Genomic DNA, 6,244 nt, shown 5'->3' on the forward strand with positions numbered 1-6,244 from the left:
TGGATACAGACGGACTCATGCACGTGGTACTTAGTCAAAGCCCAGCACATCGCAGCATGTCTAGTCACGATCAGTCAAAGCTGGTAAAAGGATACATTGTAAATATGCGGGACTATACAAGACTTTTCGTGTATACCGCCCGTGGAAGAGGTACAGCTGACAAATAGTCTGTACGGTGTGGTCTAGGTGTGATGTGTCGTGTCAGATGTTTGTGTTTGGCGTGCAGTCTTTCTAGGTGTCTCATGTGGAGTTTGTGTTGGTTGAATGACCATGTCATTCCCGGTCTTAGAGATAATGAAGAAACCCGGTGTTTATATTCCGATAAATCTAACTCCTCTTCTCTTGAAACGTTCAATAATCATATTCCCAAAGATATTGTTCGACCTTCCTCTTCGGAAATGGTGAAATCCAAAGAACTCTGTATGACTACTGGTCACGTTAGTGTCTATGCCAGTGCAGGCCTCTCAATTGAAATTCACCAGTGAGAAAACGCTCATTACTGATATATTTAAAATTGCCACAATATTTGCTCAGATTTACTCCATCATATTTTAGTCCACGTAATGATTTGTTTAAAAGCTGTAGCCTAGAATATGGATTAGAGAGCATATTCTTTATGGAAAGTATAAGAATTGAAGAGGATCGTCGTACTTATGATGATCAACAGATAGCTAAATTTTCTGAAATTATCGAGCTACGAGTTAATCAATATTATGTTTGTTTACCATGGAAATTAGAAATCATTAGAACGGTCCTTTCTAATTATCACCTTCCTTGGCATCTTTCAGTTAAGGTCACTAAAAGCAATCAAGCCAAAGGTCTACATGAAAATTACGAACAAATCTTTCATGAAGAATTAGACTTAAATATATTAGAGATTCGTGAGGGCTATAATCCCAATATATATAAATCTCACATTGTTCTGTTGTTAAAGAAGATCCTTTAGCTACGTCCAAGGTACGATCAGTTTTTAACTGCTCATTGAAAGTTGGAGAACAGCCTTCTTTGAAAGAGGCGGCGTGCCTCTAATTTTGTGCCACTTCTTAATCATTTCCGTCTTCATGCTATTACCATCTTTAGTGATGTCAAAAAGGCTTTCCTCCAGATAAGACAAAAATTAGTGGAAGATAAAAATAGGTTTTTCTTCTTTCTGTATGACCAAGACAAATTTATAGTTTACCGCTATACCACAGTCATTTTTGGCTTTATTGCTAGTCCCTTTATTTTGACCTACATAATTGAATTCCATGCTCAACGCATTACCAATAGTCTGTTTCAGACCGCTCTAAATATATATTTTTTGCGTAATTTATTTTTTAACTGTAACCTAACGTCAGAAGCCATGGCCATGGACTGTGTGCCCTAGGATATATTGGCTCAGGGAGCCCTAGAGTTGTGCAAATACCAATCTAATGATCATGCTGTTAAGGAATAGTTTGAAAAGGACAAGTCTGGTGTTACTAATGCCAAATTTCGGGGTTATAATTATGACGATATTTCTGATAACATGCAAGTTAAACCTAATCTCTTGACCCCTCTTCAAACACTAAAAGAAAAATTCATTCAAGTATATTCCAAATTTTGATCCAGTTGGCTTCATCAACACCTTTTTTGTAAATTATAAAGTTGTCCTGCGAGAACTAAATGAACTAAAGCTTCAGTGGGATAAAACTGTAGATAATAAAGTAGTTAAGGTATGGATATCTATCTGTAAAGACTTTGATAACAGAATGCCGATTTTCAACGCATGGCATTTAAAGATTCAGATCCAGTGGATTTTTTTTTTTTTTTTTTTTTTTTTTTGTGATGCTAGCAAAGCAGCTTATAGATCTGCTCGTTATGCAGTCCAAAAGCTAGATTCTAATCTAATGTTTTCCAAAATTAAAGTGGCTCCCTTAGTTGAAAGAACTGTGTCTAACTTAGAATTGTTGGTAATGTATTTGGCTATTATACTGTGCATCTAAAGTCTCATTTAAGTGAACTGCACTCTTCTAAAGTTAAGGCTAGGAATATTCATCTCTTCTCTGACAATCAAGCAGCTTTGTCTCGGATCTTAAAAGGTAGTGCATTAAAAAAAATGTGTTCATCAATAATGGACTCTGAAGGCTATTCTAGAACAGTTTGCGAAAAGGGATATTGCTATTTATTTCAACTCTATTCCTACTCAGCACAGCGTAGCTGATATCCTTACCAGAACTTTTAAAACTAAGGAATTCTTGGAAAGATTAGAGGAGTGGACTCATGGTCCCAGTTGTATTAGATACAGGAAAAAATGTCCTCTAGGGAATCCATTAAGGCTCATTTTGCTATGGTTGCCACACTCAAGTGTGGGCTGCAACCTTTGATGGACATATCTAAATACTCCTCCTTAATAAAAGCTTTAGCTGTCACTCGCACTGTATTTCAAACTGTTAATAAGTTTCAAAAGAAAAGCTTGGATTTTTCAGAAGTGCAGGATAAGGCTTACAACTTTCTTATAAAACAGTCACAGCAATCCCCTTTTCAACATAAATTCAATTTTCTTATGTCATTTGATCAGAATCTTCCTCTTCCCAAATTAGTGCAAGATTTGAATCTTTTCCTTGAAGATAAAAGCTTGATTAGGTCCAAAGGGAGGATTCAAAGATGTCTGCCTACCAGTTATGGAGAAGTAAATTCCATCTTGATTCAAAGAAATAGTTCATTGGCCAGACTTGTAATACTTGATGCTCATGTGAAATCAAAACACCTGAGGATTGGTGTTACTGCAAACTACATCAGAAACAATTGTTGGTGGATTCCAAAAATTAGACAAGCAGTCTTTGTCAATTTGAAGGCGTGTGCAGTTTGTCGTGTCCCAAATTTCAAGAAATCTAATACTCCTTCTCTTCCCTCTGCTAAATGCAGAGTTTTGAAGCCTTGTGAAATAGTAGGGGTATATTATACTGGTCATTTCTATACGTTAGATTCTTTAGGCAATAAAATAAAGTCATTCATTCTCATATTCACTTGCTTTTCTATCCGTGTCATTCATTTATGTAATACCGAAAACTATAAATTTGAATTTAATTTTCTGAGATCAACTCGAAGAATGGGTGGTAACAATCTCATCACTGCTTGGACCAGTGTAATGTTGTGAAATTTATTGAATGATTTGAGAAGTAAATTTGATTAGATTTTTATTTATTCACTTATATATTTATATTTCAATGAGTAAACCAAGTAAGTCTAATTACAACTGAACACATGAACTTGGAACGAAGTCCACGTTTATAATTAAACCTATAAGAGAATACACTTGTAGAGGAAGCATCTGGTAGCTTGCGTGAACGAGAATATAAGGCATTGGCATGAGAATGTAAGCCTACACAAGTGGGTTGTTATGCTATAGTGTGATCCGCCGGCCGTAATATAAAGAAAATTGTATAATTATATGATACACACACAACTCCTTCACCCCCGTATCTTATTTCACAACTAAACAGTGGGCGTCCAAAGGCCACAACTGTGCTAACTCTATGGCTAACCACTTTATATATTACACACACGGAACTCCTTCCAATCCGTATCTCACTCCACAGCTAAACGGCGGGCGTTCAGAGGCCACGACTGTGCTAATGTAACCGGATTATTTCTGGACGCCTTGGATCGGCGATTTTATTCAGGTAGCCAGTCGACCCGATCTATTTAATCGAGCGGCTTAAATAGAGTCCTGTAATTTTCCTACACATGTATATCTAGTTATATTTATATATAATTATTCAAACTACTTTTATTTTATTGTTCCAAAATTCAATATAGGGGAAGAAAGGGGGAAGAGAGATGAAGTTACTGACTTGTTGAATCGAGCGTCTTAAATAGAGTGATGTCTAGCCCCCAGGAATGACGCTTCAGAGCCCTACTGACATCCGATCAGTCCCTCTGACCGTGGCTTCCCACTCCTAAACATCTTTCCCCTTTACTACCTAGCTCGACCTTATCTATTTGGGGTATTCCTATATTATGGAACCTGTATAGTCTTCTCTTCCTTTCGTTTGTATGCGGAATTTTTGTAGATAACAGACTGTCTACCCCCAGCTTGGTGTCCGCACCTTTTCCCACTAAAACCGGGAGGGTGCGGTAGGGTTGGAAATGTGGTTCCGCTCCTGGGAATGTCACGTATGCATTTTTGGGATGAGCACCAGAGGGGTGATACGTGCTACCGCCTACGCCTAATCATATTCATGATATTCTCCTAACCTTATAAACACATACAATTAATTCTGGCACTACATATAGAAGACGTAAATTATATGGATTTAAATTAATTTGTTTTGGCATTCATACGCTTCACAGACCGTTATGGCATTCCTTCCACAATATATTCTAATAATACAAACCCCTTTAATACTAGCAATTTCTTAATGGAAAGTTTACACGTCTCGGACATCTTCAAACAAAAATTCGGTACTGTTAATGTATCCTTTAAAGCCATCCCAGCCTATGATGCTTGGTTTGGCGCTACATGGGAGAGACTGATCAAAACCACTAAAGACTATCTTTATAAAGCCTTTGGCAAAAACTCATTGTCTGCTCCTAATATCTTAACTACTGTAACGAACATAAAATTAGTCATGAACAACAGACATTTGAGCTACACTTCTGGTAACGGTTCCTTGAGCGTGATTACTCCTAGCCACCTTGTTAATCCAGGTATTATTTTTCCTCCTGTTATTTTGTCGGGAAAAATTAAATGTGCCTGGGACTGTAGGAACGAGGAAGAGTACAGAGAATTATTAGTTACATTTCTTAATGCTCGGAATAAAATCTTTTATAGATTTCAGAAGCTCTGGTTTGAACAATACCTTCTAGCCTTGCGGGAAAATAATGAAAATTCCTTTGATGAAATGGAAAACAATGTTAACTCCTTCTTACGGAGAGGCACTGATTTACTGCAGAAGCACCCCACTAAATTCAAACCTTACTGGGTTCTGGCTATAGTTACTCAACTCCTTCATAGTCTGGATGACGGCAGAGTAAGACCTGCAAAAATGAGAAAACCTGATGGCTCTGAGACAGTCGCATCCATTGCCAGTTTGTATCCCTTGGATACAAATCCCTTGTATCCAATCTATGCAATCAGAGCTTGTGAAATTGAGCTCAGACTTGACCAGTGGCAGGACGGACTCCCAGTTCACGAAACTAGTCCTAGTGAATTGGCTGATGAACTAGATAAGAGGCAGTCTGTTTATGATTCGGAAAGTGATCGCTCCTTAATGAGGATGCTGCCTCTGTCACTCACTCCTGACCCCTCTCAAAACCCTGAGCGCCTGAAAGGAAATCAGGTCACTTTTTTTTTCTTTTTCTTTTTTTTATAAAAAATTGAAACAATGGACCAGATTTGCTCTTGCGTAATTTATTGTTTTGTAAACATATAAATTGGTGTAAGGAATGTTAACTTGTAAATGATAATTTCTCCCTTGTCAGGGACTGCATGATAATTGTTTATGGAGTATGATAGTGATATTTAATTCTAAACTACGAGTTCTCTTTTCTCTTCCTAGGATTTAATTTGATCGTTACTTGGATCCGATTTGCAATAAATAAACAAATAAAATAAATAAATAAATAAATAAATAAATAAATAAATAAATAAATAAATAAATAGATAAATGAATAAATGACTAAATAAATAAACAGACAAACTAAGTTATTAGTACAATAATGCTTACAGCAAACCTTACATAATTTACTTGTAAGGTAATTTATAAAATCAATTCTCAGATGTTGGTGACTCTGCCTTAGTTGATAATTGAATAAACTTTTGTTGGTTATTGAAGACACTTCGAACTGCGTGTCGAAACTCTTGACTGCCCTTAACAGCTTTTCCCCAAATCCCACATATCTGCAAACCTCCCATAGTGCCTTTCTGTCCACCCTACTATAAAGGCCTAAAAAAACATTCTTACCTTTTCCCAAAGCTTGCTCACATATCTGCCTCACCACAAAAATATGATCCACGCAACCATGCAACCCCTACATTTCCTAAACCCACACTGTTCCTCGCCAATTACTCCATCTCTTCCTCTCCTATTCTTCTCAATTAAAACCCTTACATATGCCTTCCCAACTAAACTCAACAAACTGATTCTTCTGAAATTACTACACTGATATTTGTCGTCTTTTCCTTTGTAAAGCGGAACTATACAGGCACTCCTCCAGTCCTATGGCACTCTACCGCCCCTTAGGCACACATTATACAACCTCACTAGCCAGGCCACTATTA

Source organism: Oratosquilla oratoria, chromosome 8 (assembly GCF_046742065.1).
Source record: "Oratosquilla oratoria isolate Oo_2021 chromosome 8, ASM4674206v1, whole genome shotgun sequence".
NCBI lineage: Eukaryota > Metazoa > Arthropoda > Malacostraca > Stomatopoda > Squillidae > Oratosquilla > Oratosquilla oratoria.